The sequence below is a fragment of the Maniola jurtina genome, chromosome 23, assembly GCF_905333055.1.
Source record: "Maniola jurtina chromosome 23, ilManJurt1.1, whole genome shotgun sequence".
Taxonomy (NCBI): Eukaryota; Metazoa; Arthropoda; class Insecta; order Lepidoptera; family Nymphalidae; genus Maniola; species Maniola jurtina.
The window spans coordinates 9,080,055-9,102,001 of record NC_060051.1 but is presented as its reverse complement, the minus strand read 5'-3'; the positions used below and the strand labels follow the sequence as shown (position 1 = coordinate 9,102,001).

At 37.0% G+C, this 21,947-nt stretch overlaps 1 protein-coding gene across 3 annotated transcripts in view; it reads right to left on the bottom strand.

Moving 5' to 3' along the window:
• The window catches only part of LOC123877164 (ATP-binding cassette sub-family D member), a 58,591-nt gene extending 37,508 nt beyond the window's left edge, over positions 1-21,083 (bottom strand). The window contains exons 1-2 of one of the 3 annotated variants that reach the window (XM_045923663.1): positions 20,792-21,083; positions 12,786-12,810 (exon numbers count right to left, since the gene is read on the bottom strand). The gene's annotated coding sequence lies outside the window, so the exon portion shown is untranslated. Of the gene's footprint in view, positions 1-1,697; positions 1,872-12,785; positions 12,811-20,791 lie in introns of those variants that run through there. The other 2 variants (XM_045923665.1, XM_045923664.1) reach the window with 2 other exon arrangements.
• Between the last annotated feature and the right edge of the window lie 864 nt (positions 21,084-21,947).

Sequence of the window (21,947 nt, the reverse complement as noted above, 5' to 3'; positions counted from 1 at the left end):
CTAATTATTAATTTCTTTATCTAGAAGTTATCGCGAAATAATTTATTATCGTCGCTAAATTAGCTTTAACCTGCGATATCATGATAACAAATAAAATCAAATACCAAAAATGTACATAAATATCAATAAGTACGTATTTAATCTATATTTTATCAGTTTTCTATAGTATAGAAAAAGCTAGCGCGTGCCAGACCTTCGAATTACATAAAAGCTGAAAGTTTCTCTGTACATTGTCCTCATCATATCAATCATATCATACATTTTCAGTCACTTACTGTTGTGGCCACCTCCTGCCGGATGCCCTTAAAGTTTAAAAGTTTAAGGGTTTCTGGCAGGAGGTTGGCACGATTTGCACGCTCATTTTACACGCAAATACACCTTTAACTGGTTAGTAAGTCAAACTACGTTAGTATGGATCACGCTACGAATAAACTCCTCTTAAACAGGTTTCACGTTAAAAATCAGCTGGTGGTTAAGTTATGAATTTATGACGCAAACTAATAATATGAATATAATTAACGTAACTGACGTGATTTCAAAATTCTACAAATATATTATTTAGACTTGTTTTGTTATACTTATAAATTATAATTAACATTAAGTTGCAAGAAATGGTTTTCGACACCAAAATACCCACTTATGTATGTACCTACGTCGTCTTCATTTAAACTAAGGAAAACAGATATTTTATGTAAAAAATATTATCTTTCCTGGGAAATCATTGGCATATTCATAGATACCTACATACATAAGGTTATACCTACATAAGTGACATTAGTTTTTAACCGACTTCAAAAAAGAGGAGGTTCTCAATTCGTCGGTTTTTTTTAAATGTATGTTCCCCGATTACTCGAAGACGCCTAGACCAATTTGGATTTTTTTGTTCGAAAGGGTAAACTTTCCCTGTGGTCCCATATAAACGTGAAGATCTGTTGAATAATTTCATTAAATTGCACATTTATAATAAAAAAAATACATAAATCATTACAATGACGTACCTACTAAGTATATGCAAAAAGTAGCATACTTCATTTGCATGTAAAATGACAGTGCTTGCTGAGTGCAGCTCATAATTACTTAAATGTCATACAAATGTCATTCAAAATTAATTATTTACTTATGCTTGATTAGGAGCCATTTGATTTTTTGTATATATCCTGGTAGAGACGTCAAACAGGAATAAATTAAAAAAAAAAAAAATGTTTTTTTTTTAGTCAAGGAAGTGGAAAAAATGAATAAAATATCTGTGAATTATTTTTCCTTGTTGCCAATATTTTTTACGATATCTCTACCATTGTAAAGTTGTTACAGTTTATGTGTGCAAGAATCCTGCAACAAATTACTGGACCGATTATGAGGAAACTTTTTAACGAAAATAAACACACTTGGATTGTCATAAATCAAAATCGGTAGTAATGAAGCATGGATAATAATTGCATAAATAAAATATTTGTCTACATTATAACCTTTATTCTATTATTATTTATTAAATAATCTATAAAACAACAAAAATATATTTTATAATCATTTTAATCAAATATTGCACGAAAACGCATAAAATTATTCGATAAACAAAGAAAAATTTCCAGAAGGCATTGGATATGAACTGACGACCTTCCTCTGTGCTTCCACTACCAATTCTAGCTACCTAGCATTAAACAACACTAAAAACACACGTATATTTCTGAAAAACTTACCAAAAACACATAAAATCCTCAAAATACACACAGCACTAACACTATACACGAGACTGTTAACACACAATGATTATCTAGATAATCTAAATCGATTTTTAATCGAGTCGACGTATAGTTTTATCGATTAACGCACGTCCCTCGCGATTGTCGGACACGTACTAACTGAATCGAGATTCTCATTGTGAATCAGACCACATTCAAGCAAATCACTTTCAAGATGATCGTAAAAATACTTCACGGTAATTTAGACTGAATTAATTTATTGATAAGGGTTAAAATCGTGTGTATTAATAATCAGGCACACAATTATATTGTGGTGGGGTGTAGGCTCTGCGTGCAAATGTCTAAATTAAGGTTGTCACCTTTTTCTGCATTTATTCGCGCCCAATTTTTACATCAGTCAATGGGGGTTTCTAAAACTAGATTTTTCGAGACGGGGTGACGGTTCATCACTTTTTAACCCTAATATATACTTAACTAGCTGATGCCCGCGACTTCGTTCGCGTGGATATAAGTTTTCCGGGTTAAAAAGTAGCTTATGTGGGTATAATCTAGGTCCGTTCTAAATTTCAGCCAAATCCGTTAAGTAGTTTTTGCGTGAAAGAGTAACAATCATATACACATACACACAAACTTTCTCCTTTATAATATTAGTGTGATAGTGTGATGTGATATGATAGTGTGATTATGAATGAGGCAAGCTATGTGCCTTGGTCACGAGAGGACTGCTGTGCTGCGAGAGATGCCCATGACAGCTCGAACTTCATCTCTCATCCATATTGACAAATCAAAATCATCAAATTAATCATGTACCCGTTATCTACAATATAATAAAATATTATGTCCATAATCCACGAAATAAAAAAAAAAACATTAAATAGGCTCCTCTTAGTGAGACGCGAGAACTTCCTTTATTTAAAAGAAAATTGAAAAAACTATTGTTGTAAAAGACATTTTAGTCGATTAATGATAACCCTCTCAGAAAAGTTTTAATTTTTGAAATTTTGCTACTATTATTTTAAAAAAATATTAAAATAATATATTTTGTGACATAGCGACTAATTTTACCAAACCATAGATTATGTTGTATTATACAAGTTGTTATATAATAACATATTGCATGCTAATAGGCAGAATTTGGCTTTACCCTTTGTGATTTTGTAAAATCTCCACTGTTTCCCCATATACGCAATGCGGCAACCCTAATATGAATGTACAGCTATTGTATCTATGATTAATAATATTTTTTTGCCAGCACGTAGACGATGACGCTCTGTAATAACTTGACCTTATTTCTGTGGAGTTGAGGCAAACGTATAACTTAGATATGTTTCTTTAAGTTTTGATAGAATAACAAATAAGTTCGTTTTAAGTAAACCAGTTAACTTCGAAGGTTGAATGATTTGCGTCTGTTTGAAAAGCTTCAATAGGTGTTTTATTAGAATTTGTAATGTTAACCTTATTTTGAAGGAAATGTTTAGAATTTGTAATGTTAACTTATTATGGAGGAATGCAACTTCCTACTAATATTATTAATGCGAAATTGTTTGTGTATTAGCCGTGATAGCCTAGTAGCTAAGACGTCCATCTCCTATTCGGGAGATCGGGGGTTGGATTCAGGTTCATTTTTTTATAAATAACAAGTGTAAATTAAAAATTTATAACACCCCCGACAAGTGAAGGTTACAGTAACTAGAAAAGAGCTGATAACTTTCAAACGGCTGAACCGATTTTCTTGGATTATAGCTAAGAACATTCTCGATCAAGCCACCTTTCAAACAAAAAAAACTAAATTAAAATCAGTTCATTAGTTTAGGCGCTACGGTGCCACAGACAGATACACAGATACACACGTCAAACTTATAACACCCCTCTTTTTGGGTCGGGGGTTAAAAATAGCGAGCAGGCGGATCACCTAATGTTAAGTGATTATCGCCACCCATGAACATTTGCAGCACCAGAGGAACCGTCAATGCGTTGCCGGCCTTTCAGGAATTTGTAGCTCCGAACTAAAATGAAATGCGTTCTCGTCCTTCATACATTTAGCATTCAAGAAATTCGCAAACTATTTCACGAGTTTCCTGTAGAGCTTTTTAACCTTAATAAAATAATTATTATTATAGTAATTCTCGGCAGCTAAAGCTAAATAATAAGAGTCAAGTATGTAATTATCCTTTAGGATGCCGTTACTTTAACTGGCGACTTGCGATCACTGACGATCGCGGTAATTGCACTGGCATGGATGGTGGGCCGGTTATGGATACCTGGCTAATAGAGCCTTCTGGGCCTTGAATGCTTTAAGTTTTTACCTGACTACGGCAAAGCCAAAAGAAAGGCTATGTATGTATGTAGGTTGATGTGTTCCATCGTAGCGCCTAAACTACTGAGCCGATTTTGATGAATGAGGTGTCAATCGATTCGTTATTATGAAGCCTTCTGGGACTTAAATACTTAAAGTTTTTACCCGACTACGTCAAAGTCAAAAGGAAGGCTATGTAGGTTTGTATTGATGTGTTCCACCGTAGCGCCTAAACTGCTTGATGAATGAGGTGTCAATCGATTCGTTATTATGGTCCGGGTGACATAGGCTACATTTTATATGAGAAAAATTGAACATCCAAAAAAGTGGAGATATCTGCTAAATTGATAACCTGAAGAAGGTGGCGGGGAGCGGGTTTATGAGGAAGGCGGAGGACCGTGTTTGGTGGCGCGCTCTTGGAAAGGCCTGAGTCCAGCTGTAGACCCATACAGGCTGATGGAATGGAAAAAAATCTAGAATCTTCTATTCATATTACTTAAACACGTTTCAAAACCAACTGACGACGATAAGACCACAGTAATTAGAATAAAATAATAACAGCTGCTGTCCGTCGTAACGTACTCATAATATTACGATAAGCATTGGACATTGCGCCCTGGGCCACTGATAATGACGCTCCATTTTACGCCATTGGTGATTATTAAGTAGGTATTAACTAATACAATTAATCAGTGATCTATATGGATTCTCAGGCCTCCGAAGATTATGTAAATGATAAAAGAGCGTGGATTTGATTAGCAGCTCGCTCCAGCAATGCGCGGGACTTCAATTACTTTTATACATGGCATAATATTGTATATCAAATCTTTGAAAGGAGCGACCGCGAAGTTTCTTGCTGGTTCTTCTCGGTAGGAAAGGCTTTCCGAACCAGTGGTAGATGCTTTTGACGATACAAAGTATCTACTTGTAAAAGTATAATTGAATAAAAATATTTTGAAATTTGAATTTTCGAATTTTAAGATAAAAATATCGAAATTCAGTGGATTCCATCTCCACATAGGCATACATGGAATTGATAAAGCGGACCAGCTGGCTGACATGGCAACGTACGAAGGAGATTTTTCACAAGTACTTTTTATACTTACAGACTGTACAAATATGTAAAGAGGTGAATGTGTAAAGTTATGGAATGAATACTTTGACCGACGTTCGAGAAACTAAGGTATCTGGTAGGTATCGTACTATTTATTCAGTTATGGTTGGAGTCTCTTACATCTTGAGTTAGCAGCAACTGTTCTTTAAATAGATAAATATTCCACTAAATAAATTTACCTGACCTGATCAACCCATTTCCGCCCCACTACTGAGTACGGGTCTCCTCTCAGAATGAGAAGGGTTTAGGCCATAGTCTGCCACGCTGGCCGAATGCGAATTGGCGGACTTCACACACCTTTGAAAACATGGACGCATGCAGGTTTCCTCACGATGTTTTCCTTAACCGTTAAAGCAAGTGATATTTAATTGCTTAAAACGCACATAACTGAAAAGTTAGTGGTGCGTGCCCGGGATCGAACCTCTGATTTTAGATTAGGAGGCGGACGTTCTAACCACTAGGCTATCACAGCTTCAACAAAATAAAATTCAAAAATACACTTGTTTTTATCAAAAATTGATGAAATTTAATTTTCAAATAACGGAGAAAACAGGATATCATACTTTTACAAACATGAAAAATTCTTACTGCATGTCCGTAGGATGATTGATTATGCATTTTTATTCACTTTTTAATAACCACTTTTAATCTTTTACAAACTGGTGCCTGGACTGTCGGGTGTAACAAGATTTTGATTTATGTCTGAAGAATACTTAACTTACTAGCGACCCGCCCCGGCTTCGTATGGATGCAGTGTAGATTACTATTTACTATACAGGATGTTTGGTAATTAGTATATAAGACGACACGTACCCATGCTACTTTGATCTGATTAATACAATGCTGCAAAGTAAAATGACGAAATAAAATTATAAAAATTTCCATACAAAATTTTAATTTTTTTTATGCCCAAGTTTTCATGGTCCTAACGTGCCCTAACTCACTGAGATCGTTGGCCTTGGCCTATCTAACGATGGCCAACGATCTCAGTGAGTTAGGGCACGTTAGAGTCATGAAAACTTTGACATATTTTTTTTTAATTTTGTATGGAATTTTTTATAATATTATTTCGTCGTTATACTTCAGCATTGTATTTATCAGATCAAAGTAGCATGGGTACGTGTCGTCTTTATATACTAATTACCGAACACCCTGTATAGATGAATAACTATATTATGGTGACAGCCCGACACCGGAGCATCCTCAGGGGATGTAGACCTTGCAAATGCAAAGACTTTTGACATAATTGCGCATTGTACGGTGTCGGGGCGAAACGCGTGCTTGGTGGCTGGCTTTTCCTGCATGTTTAGTAGTGGGAGGGCGGGCGGTGCATATCGTATGTTGCATATTGCACCACACAGATTTGTATGGTTTAGCGGATTATAGAAAATTAAGCTTTTGATTCCTTGTATATCATGGACTTCCGCAAAGTAACGCCTGCCTATAGGTACGACGGCGACGTAATATTTATCAAAATCGGTTTAGCCGTTGAATAGTTACGAGCGGACATAGAAACGGACATACATACAGATCAAACACATAACCGTCCTTTTGGGCTTCGCCGCAGACGGGTAAAAAATATTATGAGCACTAAAGTATGTCGTAATTCCCAAGTTACATCACGTTAGGTCAACAGTAAAAGTGAGGCGTCATAAGTAAGCCATTCAGATTGAATACAGCGACATCGCAGTCAAAGGAAAGCAGAACCTTTACAAATGACGTTTCATAACTCGCTCGGACCACTAGTGATGTGCTCATGCGATAATAATGTCGATAAAAATAGACCGAGATAAAATAAAAGCGATAAAAATTACACAAAAAAGTTACAAAAGAAATTTTTAACAACTTTCACAGCGTAAAATACAAAAAAAAAACATGTTTTTGGGTTTGGCATCTAGATCTGTCAATATTAATAAAATAAAGGAAGACATGACAAATAAAGTAAGTGAAGCGTCATACCTCATAAAGGTGCCACGTACAGTGACGCGCGTACCGCGTAGCGCGTCACTGCCGCGCGTCGCGGCTGGAGAGAATATCGTGCGGGGCGCTGCCGCGACGCGCAGTTCAGCTGCAGTTCAGTTCGAGTGCGTGGGCACCTTTAGTAAGCCATTCAGTTTGAATATCGCACCATCGCAGTCAAAGGAAAGCCTTTACAAATGACGTTTCAGAAATTCACGCCAGTTATTTGTGACGTACCTAGCCGATGATAATAATTATATCGATAAAAATATACCACGATACATACAAATAAAAAAACAATTTCTAAAACTTACTAAGCACACTAATAAACTACTACCGAATATTTTTATGACAAAATCTAAGCATTTTATTGTTTTATTATATCAACAACTTTTGCCTCAGTTATTTACGATTAAAATGAGCCATTTATATTATTTCTGTAATAATATCGATCTTGAGGGCAAAAGAACTTAAAAACTTCGGCAGACTTTAGATAATAATACGATAAGTATTTTTGTTTATCTACGTTATCTTATTATCTCTCTAATCTTGTAATTACTCGTATATGACCTTACGCAAATAAAAAACAAGGTGGAAGGCATAATAAGTGAAGTATTCTGTGATTCAGTATCAGTTCGAATACTTAGATTCTAGATTATTTCATTTGATAGTTTATCAATACCAGTGATCCAGGTTTAAACGGAACACACCAGTTTATCTTTCTTTTTTAATTTATAGACTAACCCTTGACTACAATCAGACCTTTTTTTTTTTTTTTATACACAGGAAATGCCTAACGCATACCCTTCCGTCAGGGGAAACGGAAGGGTTATGTGGGGCTTGCACCCACTAAAACCTGTGTTTGTTCCTCAACGGACTGGCGGTTGCGCGGGTATCACTAATGTAGTATTCACCGCACTCCCGCCAGGACTTGACCCGCCGCCAAGCAGACGGGTCCCATCGCTAGGCTGGCTGCTACCAGCTCCGTCTCAGAAGCGCACCCGGAACACGGCGCGCTACCTCCTGACCTGGTTATGTATCGGCTGACGAACACCGACTACAATCAGACCTGCTGGCAAGTGATAATACAGCCTAAGATGGAACGCGCTTGCCTAGAAGATGCCATTCACTTTTAACTTGAAGGTACCCACTACCCATATTAAATTTGGAAGGGAAAATCATGCTGAAAGGGCGTTCCATATCCTAGCGGTTTGAATTAGAAACGAGGAAGCACATCGCTTCGTACGCATCCATGGAATTTCGAGTAGGTACGTACGGGTGTATCTTGGCGATGCCTTGCGTTACGATAGTAGAGAGGTGAAAGAGGAACCAGTTCAAAAAGTTCTTGGGTACACTTTCCAAAATATATCCTGTAGAAAACCGATACATAGATCTTTACATCTACGCACAGGTTTCCGTAAAATAACGATTGAATTCTTTAATTATTCACAATTTTTTATGTTACCTTGTCAATTTTAACCTTTACAATTTACAATTTGGCAAACAATAGAATAAATTATAACTTTAATTGTTAATGTATTTTTAAATATTTTCTTGCAACCAAAAATTTTAACATTAGGTACATTATAAAAAATATAACTATTGTATTGCTTTTTTTGCTATACGCTGATGAGGTTTTAGATATTATTATAAAATAACAGTAAATTCTAACGTTTTTATGCAAACACTAAAATTACTTACAAGTCACACTTTATAAATGTAAATGACTTAATAAGAATCGAATGATAAAATGAATTAATTAATCTTATAAGGATAGACAATGGGTAAATAGATAAGGCAATGCTCTGACAGGGATAATATATAATGTTTTGCATGGTAACATAGTCATTCAAGTATGTTATAGCTAATGTGTATAGACTAAGTCAAAGTACAATATCACATAGACAAGAGTGAACTAGAGTAAGGAAACTTTCGGTTTGACCCTGAATCGACATCTACGTGAAATCAAAGATATCTATATTTTTATAATTTTTATGATAGTGTTTCTATCTACACTACAAGGTCTAAATATTTTTTAAATACATACCAAAAATTGCGGAATCGGCAGGATTCGAACCTGTGTCTTCTGGGTTCGCGCCCAACGCTCTGACCTACTACTTTATGTACCTAACCTAATAACATACTGGTAAGTAGTAACTCTATTGTTCTTTCTGATTTTCTCTTTTCCATTTCCTTTCAAAAGGAAGAACTTTTCCTTTTCCGATCACCTACAGAAAGGGAATTCCTACCAAAATCGTAAAAAAAATAGCTGCCCGTTTTAAAAGGAAACGATTTTGCTAGGAGAAAATCACAAGGAATGACAGAAAATTTATCTTAGTGAATTTGCAGACGTACTACATAATGCGCACATTGGCATATAACATTCAAATAATTACAGCACTTCATTTATCGATACAAATAAGTTAGCGAGTATCGATACAAATGTTGCACACATCACTAGGATCCGAGATGATAGTGTAACGAAAGTGGCATCTTGGGTTTAGTGACACCGACAGACAGTATGTCAGTGTTATGCAATATGTAGGACAAAGGCACAGCAACTCATTCTTTTAAATAAAACAGCGCTTTGCTGCAATCAGATCTGCTGGTAAGTGATCATGCATCCTAAGGTGGAGCGCGCTAGCTTAGATGTTTATTCATTCATGACTTAAAGGTCCATACTTATATTAAAAGTGAAGGGAAAAACCGGCCCAGTGCGAGTCAGACTCGTGCACTGAGGGTCCCGTACTCGGGTATTTTTTCCTACATTTTCACCACTAGGCTATCATGGCTTTTTCTAATCGAGCATCAAAATATAATATGTATAGTAGGTATGCGACAGGTCGAGATTGTGGTAGGGACGCCCTGCACGCCCGCACAGCCCCCTAACGTGTGCGGGGCGCCACCCGCCTCATATCTCGATTGCCATGTCGACTTGTCGCGACTATAGGTAATTTAGTCACACTAATATTATAAAGGAGAAAGTTTGTATGTGTTTGTGTGTGTGTGTGTGTGTGTGTTTGTGTGTGTGTGTGTGTGTGTGTGTGTGTGTTTGTGTGTGTGTGTGTGTGTGTGTGTGTGTGTGTGTGTGTGTGTGTGTGTGTGTGTGTGGCTGAAATTTAGAATGGAGATAGGTTATACCCTGGATTAGCACATAGGCTACTTTTTATCCCGGAAAATCAAAGAGTTCCCACGGGAATTTTAAAAAACCTACATCCACGCGAACGAAGTCGCGGGTATCAGCTAGTAGGTAATATTACTTAGTTACCTCAGCAATAAACCGATTGCCACGAGGGAAGGAAAAGCTATGGAATAACCATAGCCTTATGGAATAACCACAATAGTCAGTCTGAATTAGGGAAGACAGTGAGGAAAACATGTCAATGATTCAGCAGTGTTTAGAACTTATGGTGTTACAAGTTACAACGTGACTCGTTTGAATCGTGGTTCTGAGTCGAGTTATGATAACTATACTGTTTATAATGATCTTTGTAAAATAGACTAGACAATCACGACTTTTAATCCACAATAATAATTGTAAGTTAGAGTTTAATTATAACAACTATACTGATTAAATGACCTAGCTGAAACGCCCCGGCGTCCGTCGCTTGAATCGATCAAGAGTCTAAATTAACTCAAGTCGAACTTCCTTCGAAGTCAAATCGAACAAGACTCGAACTCGATTCGAAAAGTCGAACTCGATTCGAACTAGAGTCGAAAAGCTATGGAATAGCTGAGATAGTGATCTAAGTCTGAATTAGAGAAGATTCCCGTATCTCTGTATAATAAAGACTTAATAAAAGGTTTATTGTTACTCTTAAATCTTAATTACAAAACCCATGAATACTTCTTGGTTAACATTAACATGCCATTAAGCAACTTTGTGGTTTTATTTTAGTCATCAGCTTTTTTCTATCAGCTATTTCACAAATCCACATTTTAAAAGTAACTTTAACTTAAGTGATAACCAGTTAAAATGTCATAAAAGGTTTTCGTAAGCACGTCTGAAATAGTTTCGTCTATAGATAGTTGCTTAATTTCATTCCAAGCATAAGTATGTATTGCTTCTTACTCAACTCAACAAGACTTTTAACCTTCACACATTAGAGAGGGTACAAGCTCCTAAGCTTAGAATAATAGATTCTGAGCTCCTAAGGTATAAACACCACAATCCAGAAACACTAAATGATATTGTTTTGAAAGTGTCCAGGTCGAAATGGAGATGGGCAGGGCATGTCTGTATGACTACAAATGATTGACGGACTTGTTTGCTGCTGGAATGGTGGCCACGTACTGGAAGGACGAACGTATTTTTTTTTTTGGACAAAGACTCCATAGCCAGGGTCTCCAATGCAAGCGGAACAAAAATGTAGATAACTCACGCTAAGAGAGACATACTTGCGCCGCTTGCGTTTTCAGCCATTTCTGCTGCGACTCCTGGTCTTGATGCCGACTCCCTAATATGGCACAGGGCCAACGTGTCAACGCACATTAGAGCCTGTCCCCGTTCCCAGGGAACCTGCGTCAATCCATCAGGTCTTTTGCCATCATCCCGACTAATTCATGCTGGATCAATGAGTGCAGGAATCCTTTTGACCCTACCAGCGCTCCTTTGGCAAGAGAGTCAGTTTTATAACTTACTCTTTTACGCACATATTATGCACAGAACGAAAATAGCAACCACGAACGCACTTGACCATTTATGCAACGTAGGAACCAAGTTGTTAATGCATCCAGTCGACCGATGCATGCTCTGCGCCCGCGCAATCTTGGTAAACATACAAACATAACATACAAGTGATAATGAACTGTAATACGTATGGTGTAAGGCGTGAATTAGACTGGCTGTGTGGATTGCATTAATGTGTCTCGTCGGATGTGAGTACAACATCCTATAGTAACGCATGTTCTTTTATTTAAGCTAGTATTTTTAGGGTTCCGTGAACCCGTGTTGTCGTCTCACTTCGTTGTCGATCTGTCGAGAGTCGAGACCCGTTAAGGGAATCAAAACCTATAGGGTACTTCCCGTTGACCTAGACTCATGAAAGGCAGGTAGCAATGTCTTATAGCACAAGTAAAGGAAAAATTCGAAAACCGTGAATTAGTATTTTACATCACATATGAAATTAAAAAGTGTTATATCTTATACGGAACCCTTCGTTTGCGAGTCTGACTCGCACTTGACCGATTGTTTTTTAATTTTTTTTTTCATTCATTATTTTGTAATTTAGTAACACCTATTTTAGAGATCAAATCTTAGTATCGCAACTTGCTCTCAAAGCAACCACGCAATTTTTAACCATTTTTATTTTTTAGGCAATGAATTTGTAAAACACGGAAATTAATTATTAGAGCAAGCTACCTAGTTATAGAATAACTAGCTCATGCCGGCAACTTCGTCTGAGTGGACTACATTAATCTCAAACACCTATTTTACCCCCTTAGAGGTTAAATTTTCATAAATTGGGAAAATCAAAAAGTGTAGAATGGCATCCATTTTGATTCTTTGAGTTTTTTTCGAGAAGTGCGCGCCAGATATGATTGTACTTTCTCTTTACATGTTAGACTCAAATGTTACGAGGTTAGATGTTAGGATATGTATGAAATGTGTAGTTTCAATTATTTATAGTTATGTACGCGGTATGTGTAAGCGGGTTTCCACATAAACCTAACCGACATCAAAGGCTGCGCCACCAAAAAATATAGATAAACTTACATTTGTTGTATAAGCCCACGTAGATCTGAAATAAAAACAAAAAATATTGTTAGTACAATAACTACAATGCCAAAGTAAATAATAAGTTAATCCATACTCCATACCAATATTATAAACGCGAAAGCGTGTCTGTCCGTCTGCTAGCTTTTAACCGGTTTTAACGTACAGAGAAAGTTTCCCGGGGACGGTCATAAGCTACTTTTTATTCCGGAAGATCAAAAACTTCCAAAGGGATGTTTACAAACCTAAGTCCACCTAAATCGGACCTACTTTTTATCCCGGATAATCAATGAGGAGTTCCGAAGAAGTCGCGGGCATCAGCTAGTGGTCACTAATTCAGTTGTGTGATTCAATGTTTAGGTATTATCATAACAGTTGCAAACACAATGAATGTTGCGTGTTAATCCCAAGCTGTGGCAAAACAAAGAGATAATAGCAATACCTGTATTCGAAAATGTAATTATAAAATACTAGATGATGTCCACGACATCGTCCGCGTGATTTCGGATTTTTTGGAAATACCGTGGGAACTCTTTGATTTTCCGGGATAAAAAGTAGCGTCCATTTTCAGGATGCAAGCTATCTCTGTATCAAACAGATGATAGGTATGTACTTACGAATTCGTCCACGTGGCTTTAGGTTTTTTTTTTTTTCAAAAATGACGTGAGAACTATTTGATTTTCCGAGATAAAAGGTAGCCAGGATGCAAGCAATCTCTGTATCAAACAGATGATAGATATGTACTAACGAATTCGCCACGTGGCTTTAGGTTTTTTTTTTCAAAAATGACGTGAGAACTATTTGATTTTCCGAGATAAAAGGTAGCCAGGATGCAAGCAATCTCTGTACCCATAGAAATCGGTTACACAGACGGGCCGTGAAAAGCTAGCAGACAGACATACACACTTTCGCATTTAAAATATTACAATGTACTGGAAGTGGGTCGAATTGTATGAGTTTCGTAATGTAACATAGAACGCGTTGGAGAAACAATGTCTAGTTGGCAATAAACTACGCAAATCCGTGCAAATCAATATGATAGCCGGTAGGTATATAGTATACCTATGTTATATTTCTTCATAAGTAATAGTAAAGTAAGCAAATAAGTATAGGTATATGCAAATGAATGGGTTAAATATGCTTTATTTTACACCAAAACAAAACAAGTGTAAAAAAAAAATTATAATACCCCCGACAAGTGAAGGTTACAGTAACTAGAAAAGAGCTGATAACTTTCAAACGGCTGAACCGATTTTCTTGGATTATAGCTAAGAACATTCTCGATCATTCGGTTCGGTAGTTTAGGAGCTACAATGTCACAGACAGATACAGAGATACACATGTCAAACTTATAACACCCCTCTTTTTGGGTTGGGGGTTAAAAAATACAATTAATAGGTAACTCACGGGTAACTGGTATGTATCAGAACTCAGAATGAGCGAGGTGATCTGTGGACAGAACTCAAAACACGCATTCGTTCCGAAGCCATGTTATAGTTGTCAAAAACTTTTGGACTATTATGATCCAAACTTCATAGTCACTGATCGTTCCTGCCTGGTTTTGGGGACAATACGCAGATAAACTTTCAGCTGTTATAAAATAACGAAGGTCTGGCACGCGCTGGCTCTCTCTTTATTTGGCTTGGCGGTCCATAAACAATTTCTTAAGTCCATTCTAGGTAGTTTAGTTCATACTTAATGGGCATCATATTCTATGTAATAGGTACCTACTACTTAAATAATGTTAAAATTAATTTTCTACCTTTTATAAGCCTGTAAGTTGTATGGTTTCACAAGGTATTGCAAAATTGGATTTACTCAGTATACCTAGGCTAGGCTAGATAGTAGCTTAAGGGCTTAGATGGCCAATCTAGGCTATACTTCCGTCGCAGGCATGCCTAAGGCCGCCTGGGTTATACACGTGCGGTACCTCTCACTTTTGAAATTGGGTTAACTTCGTGGCAACTTTTTATTGGCATTTTAAATATGATCAATTGTTCATATACCGTGAGACATCATACACAAAAACCGACCAAGCGCGATCAGGTCTTACTCTATTAGGGTTCCAAAAGAGTTGCGTATAATAGTGACGCAGCAATGTATAGAAACCAACCAACCTCGGTGACTATCACTCAGTGTTAGACACTAAGTTAGCGAATCACCTAGCTGGTGGCAATCATCGTCGTGCATATCACGCATCATGCATGCCTGATGCATGATGGTTCTCTTAGGATGAGAAGGATTTTCTTTCTTTTTTTTCTTTTGTTTTTCCTTTTTTTACACATGTATTTCAGATATGTTTTAAGTCATAATCCACCACGCTGGCCAAGTGCGGAACGGCAGACTTCACACACCTTTGACAAAATAGAGGACATCTTTTAGGCTGAAATCTATAAAGGGCACTTTGACTTTGCTCTGACTTAAGATTGAGTTAAAACGAGACAGATTTATGTGAGAGATATAGCTCTGTCTCGTTTTAACTCTATCTTAAATCTAAGCAAAGGCAGAGCGCGCTCTATAGATCTCACACTGAGACATGCAGGTTTCCTCACGTTTTCCTTCACCGTTAGTAATAGGCATAATGTCGCAGAAGAAAGCTAGATATGTTATTAGCATGCCAACTTAAACACTAACTTACTGCTTGCCTACTCAAGCTATGTTATTGAAAACTGTGAGAAGTCAAACAAGAAAACGGTTCTCAGGCTAAAAGCAAATGTGTTTGACACACTGACATGTATCAATATGGGTATTGGGACATCGTCGCCTCTTCAATCTATGCTTAATATGGGTATTTTGTAACAAATTGACTGCATTCACGTATTATTGATTTATGGCTTTAACTCTAAACAGACTTCACGACAGGGAACTGCTAATAAAACAGCCAGGCTTCGACGTCACTGGCAGGCGTCAAATGTTAGTACATTTGACGCATGTAGCCCTATTTTTAGGGTTCTGTACGTACCACCACCGCAAGACGTCGGGCTAGTTTCCATCCTTATGTCGTCGACATTCCATCTACACGCACGAAACGTTTTGCGTCTTCATTCCTCATACGCATGGCTAAGGTTTGGAATACTCTCCCGCGATCTGTGTTTCCTACCAATTACAATCCGGGTATCTTTAAAACAAGAGTGAATAGGCACCTTCTAGGTAAACGCGTCCCATCTTAGACCACATCATCACTTTCCATCAGGTGTGATTGTGGTCAAGCGCTTGCCTATAGTGAATAAAAAAAAAAAAAAAACCTCAAAAGGAAAAACGGAACCCTTATAGGATCACTTTGTTGTCTGTCTGTCTGTCAACATGGGTACAACGCATTAACAACATGGGTACCTAATGATAAGATTCATTTTTTAGCTCTCACGACAAAATCTCTTAAAAGTTAACCGTTTTCGCCTTGATTTTCGCCGTCATTTCGCAACAGCCCCATTAGCCTACGCAAGCGCATTGAGTCCACGATTAACGTCTACGTGACCGAGTTTGTACTTTATCTCGTAAATCCATTTCTAAATGGTCAAAATTAACCTTGCAGCTTTTTTAATTATGGCGATGTGTGTTAAACATGCAATTACAATGGTAAGTACATACCGACAGTAATTTACAGTATTTAAAAGTGTTTTTCCTTCAATCACGTCGCGCGTCGCAACGCATCGACGTGTTTTTTGGGTTCCGTACCTCAAAAGGAAAAATTGAACCCGTTTAGGATCACTTCGTTATCTGTCTGTGTCGTGTCTGTCAAGAAACCTATTTTTACCGCCCAAGATTCTGAACCATATAATGTGACAGATCTAACGACAGTTTTGTAATTTAAGTTTAAAGGGCATTTTCGGGTCACATATAACACCTGAGCACCTGTCGCCATTTCAAGACAAGTAACTTGTATTACTAGGTAATTTTAGAAGGGAAACCGTCGACCTATACCCATTTTAATGACATAAAAACCATTTCCAATGTTCAGCCAGCGAGAGCGCCGCAAGCAATTATGTACAGACAAGGTCGGGGTACTTAACTTCTATAACCGCTAGATACTTACTTACTTTCTACTAGCTACGAGTACGTAAACTAGGGTTGACACCTGCTACTTTTTCTTATACATATTATAGGCACAAGATAGCCTAAAGGTTAAAGACATCAGCCTCCTATTAGAGGGATAGGGGGTTGCATCCCGGGGAGACAGCCAGGCAACCTCCCAGTGTGCCTGGGTGCTGCTGGTCCCCTTTGAATGTGTCCACGTAAACGCATTTTCCAGCGATTAAAAGGGAGTTCAATCCCGGGGCAAGCTGTGGTTAAGTGGTTAAGTGAATTTTTTAGCAATACTTACAAATTTAAAAAAAATGTTTTCCTGTTTCATCGCGCGTCCCGTCTTAGCATGTTCTTCTTTCTTCATGGAAAGCGTTTTATAACATTGCTTTTTAACATTTTTTTTTTATGTATGCATTATAATTGTTAATTGTTGAACCTACGGGAGTGACATAGTCTTCTTAGACTAAACCCCCACCAAAAAAAAAAAGAAAAAAAAAATAACATTGCTAGAATCACTATTCACTACCCATATTACAAATGCAAAGGTGTGTTTGTTTATTGTGGTTGGTTTGTCCGTCAATCAGGTCGATCAATGTGATGTTGCATGGATATGGTCAAACTTCGGAAAATCAGAGAGTGGGATTTTTAAAAACTTTTATCCACGCAGACCAAGTCACGGGCATCAGCTAGTTATCTATATTTTAACAGCCTATATCCTTTGTATTGAGATGTAAAAAAATTAGGTTTGTGACTCATTTCGACCTATGGATCGCGGATAGATAGATAGATAGATTGCCCTTTGGATACGGAACTCTAAAAATCATATAAGCCGGCACAGTTACTTCCTACTGGAAATGGAACACCTGTTTCTTCCCGCATCCTGTCTTGGCATGCTCTTATTTCCGTTAATAGTGGCAATGGTGGAGGAAAGGGGAAAGCGTTTGTACTACTTAGCTTAAATACTTGAGATGCTAAGCCACAGTTTTTTAGCAACGTGATAATCTCAATTGACTTTCTAGAAGTTCTATCACTATCATCTATATAGAAGCACATAAAACGAAAAGCTGACTAACTGACTGATCTATCAACGCAGTTCAAACTACCGGACTATTATGACGTAGACATCCGTCCGCTAAGAAAGGATTTTTGTATATTCCGCCGAGCATAGACTTTGTTATTGAATTCCAAGTTCCAACTTTCCAATCCTGATGCTGAAAGGTACTGAATTCCTAAACAGTGTGGATTTGGAGAGTTTTGATGGGTTTTCAAATATTTTTTGCAATATTTGTTTAGTGGAATGAGGTATTCAGTAGGTAGGTACCCCATTATAAGTCTTATGCCTGGATTTCATGTTATACCTAAAAAAATGACGAAATCCCTAATTTCCTAGTTTCTCCGAGAGTGTGCGAGGAAAGAAGGTTTACTGGTTTCCGCAAATTGAATGGTCGCATGGTGTTACTATGTTGTATACCTTTCCTAGAGGACTGGACGAGCGTGGGAACTGGCCCTTAGATTTAATCTTATTTTAATTTGTTTCTTAAACCATACAGCAATTTATTGGGAAATTGTGCCAAACGACTTTTAGTTCTCAATTAACCTTAATTTGATACTAATGATTATCTTCTGAGTTCTAATACATATTAACCACGCGTCGATATTAAGCTAAGGGTAAACGTATACGCTAAGGGACAGACGGACAGACAGACAGACAGACAACAAAGTGATCTTATAAGGGTGGGCACCCTTTTCTTTCTTTTGAGGTACGGAACCCTAAAACAGTTTGCCGCTCTACTAATTTAGAACTTTAGGGTTGAGAATACTTTCATAGTGGGTATAAAACTTTTATCTCGTAAGTCCTACTTCAATGTGAACGGAAATTAAACCCAGGACTGTACCAGAGCGAACTTGGTTACGATTTCGCATAGGTAACTAATAAGGAGGTAGGTATATTTTTATTTTTTCATTAAGGAGTTTTAATATTTAGACAGATTTTTTGCTCCTCAAGGATTAAAATAGTAATTTGTGTATCTTGAGAGATTTTCGCACGTTGATACCAGTGTTATTATATCACAATAGTAAATTACCGTAGAGTAAATAAAAAAACCGTTTCCCGTTTCGAATTATAATTAACTACCTTAAGAAACAAAAAAAAACTTTAACGTAATAGACTCGAATTTGAGTCTACGTCAAAGTGATGACTTTTCGTGAGTCATAGGCAGCAAACTCCTTTTTAAGTTTTAACCAAAGCCAAAAGGAAGGGTTATGGTTTTAGCTGTCTATGTATGTATACATGTATGTTTGAATCAGACTCTGTGTGTTTCACCGTAACGCCTAAACTACTGGGCCGATTTTGATGAATGAGGTGTCAATTGTTTCATTGTTATGTCCGGGTGACATAGGCTATATTTTATACGAAAAAAATCAACAAAAAATCAACATGACGGATGTTACATCCAAAAATACATCCAGAAATGTAAATGGACCTTTAGAAAGAGATAGTGGACAGGAGTATCGTACTTAACAGTGAACAGGCAATGGGTTGATCCTGCTGATGATGATTATACCTATTTAGAAGTTAGAACGCTTGGTTTAACCGCAGTTAAGCCTGCAGTGAAGGGACCTCCAAGGTCACTATTGCGGGTTCTGCAATACCACCTTCGAGTTTGCCCTTAATTTTGGTTCATAATCCATGAATAAATTTTATACTTGACTAGATACTGTAAACTTGAGTTTGAACCTACTTGTAATTACTTAAGGCTGTTGTGCACTGGGTTCGAAACTATCTAAACTACAGAATATATCACTACTCATATATATATATATATACGAAAATGTTTTTTATGCTTTGCCGTAATCCAGTAAAAAAAAAACAGTCAAATGAGAGTCACTCGCACATGAGGAATCCATACCATGGTCCAAAAAATTTTCATGGTGGCCATTTTGGAATTTTTATTATTTATCATTATGGGGACATTAATTTTTTAACACATTCTATGAATATTTCAACAATCTCAATCAATCTGTTCACGAGATACAGCTTGCTGACAGACAGACAGACAGATAGACAGATGGTCAGATTGACAGACAGCAGAGGCTAGTAATAAGATCTTGTTGGCAACTATCAGGTATTGAACCCTAAAAAAACACAGATTTATTATGTACATAATTTATATGTAAGCTACATTTTATCCAGGCTTTGCCTCCTACCCCAAAACCAACAAGGATGACTAAGTTGGTTCAACACAAAGGCATTCTTTGTCAATTGAAAATGACTCATATCTTCATATTTTCAAGGTTGATGATAATTTGTTCATTGTCACTTATGTTTTTTTATCAAATATTAAAAGTATGTGTGCTTAAGTTCTCTTCTCATTCTGAGAGGAGACCCGTTCTTAGTAGTGAGCCGGTTATGGGTTGATGATGATATTGATAATTATACTAAGTAAAGGTTGGCCCTACAGTAATAATAACAATGGTTTCCTGATAGAATTTCAGCCACGGCCCACAGTGTCCAATCTCAATGGAGATTAGTTAATTCATCTGCATAGGAGATAATAATATTAAAGTGCACAAGTGTGTGCACAAACACAAGAGCACTCTATTCCCTCACTCTCATAGTCTGATGGCTTTACATGCTCTCTGGAAACAGATGGGCCCTGAAACGCTAGTAGACAGGCACACTATGGTGTTTATAATTTTTTATAATAAAGTATGGACTATGTAGGAGCATTTGAAGTTGGTTTGTTGAAAGGAGCATTTACATTATAGATTCGAGCTAATGCACCTTAATGAATGTCCTCGCGACATTAAAATGCTTACAAATATATTTTTAAAACGACTAAGGAAAAACTTGACTTCATAATAAGATTCTTATCAGAACAATAATATTGAGCATTTTCAAGGTGAAATTTGTTTTAAGAATAAATTGTTCTCACTGTACAATTAACGGATATAAATGTTCGTAGAAAATTGTGAAAACTTACCATAAAACCTCCACAACACAGACGATGAAGTAATAGTTTGAAATACGTAGTTAAGATAATAATATTACCTACGATTTTGCCGAAAGATAAATCTTCTTTAATAGCTAGCACTAAAGGATTTAGAGCTTAGCACTAAAGCCAATATTCACACTATTATTCCTTAAACAAATACACCGATATTTCTGAATGTGTCGATGATTTCGCAGTAGTTATTAAAATAATAATATGCACACGAAATCCACCTCAACTTGCAATAACAACAAAGACAACTGGTGAACTGTCAAAATGAAATCGCTTTTATGGTCAACATGACATTATTGATGTCATTTAAAAACCTATTAAAACAAAACAGCTTTAATTAAAAGAACCAATAACAACACGAGTAGGTTATTATACACCAATAGTATGAAAACCACAGTATTGATTTAACGATTTCGACCAATCACAAATGAGCAGTTTTAATGTTGGTATTGGTGACTTGACGTATTGAAAGTTGCCACACAAAATAATGTTTTAACATGTTTTTTTTTATTTATGTAGGCCTTGGATGCAAGTTTTTTAACTACTATTTTTTTTTAAAGAATATTAGCCATATTAAATGACTAATATTCCCCTTTCCTCATCCTTTCCTCTCCAACTAAGCGTCAGGCTTGTACTAGGAGTAGGTACGACAATAATTATAGTGCAACGGCGGGGTTTGAACCGTCGACCTTTCGGTTTTCAGTCCACTCCTTTACCGGTTGAGCTATCGAGGCTCTATTGAGTATAGGTACAGGCTTCCTCTTAGGTTTAGGTCGTAGTCCACTACGCTGCTCAAGTGCGTATTGGCAGACTTCACACATCATTGTAACAATATGGAGAACTATGAGGCATCCATGTATCTTAGCCATTGATTTTGAAAGAGCCACCCCATCTTAGCAATATTTTCTTCACCGTTGTAATTTAAAAGCAAGAGTTATTTAATTGCTCAAAACGTACTTAGCCCCGACAACTTTATAGCCTAGAGATGCGTGTCCGTGATTGAATCCTGGAACCTCCGAATAGGAGGACGAAATCCTTAAACACTAGGGCCTAGGCCCTATAGGTTAAAAATTTCGTCCTCCTATTGACTTCTGCGGGTATCATAAGTGAACAGCTTTAACTCGTTTCCGTAAAT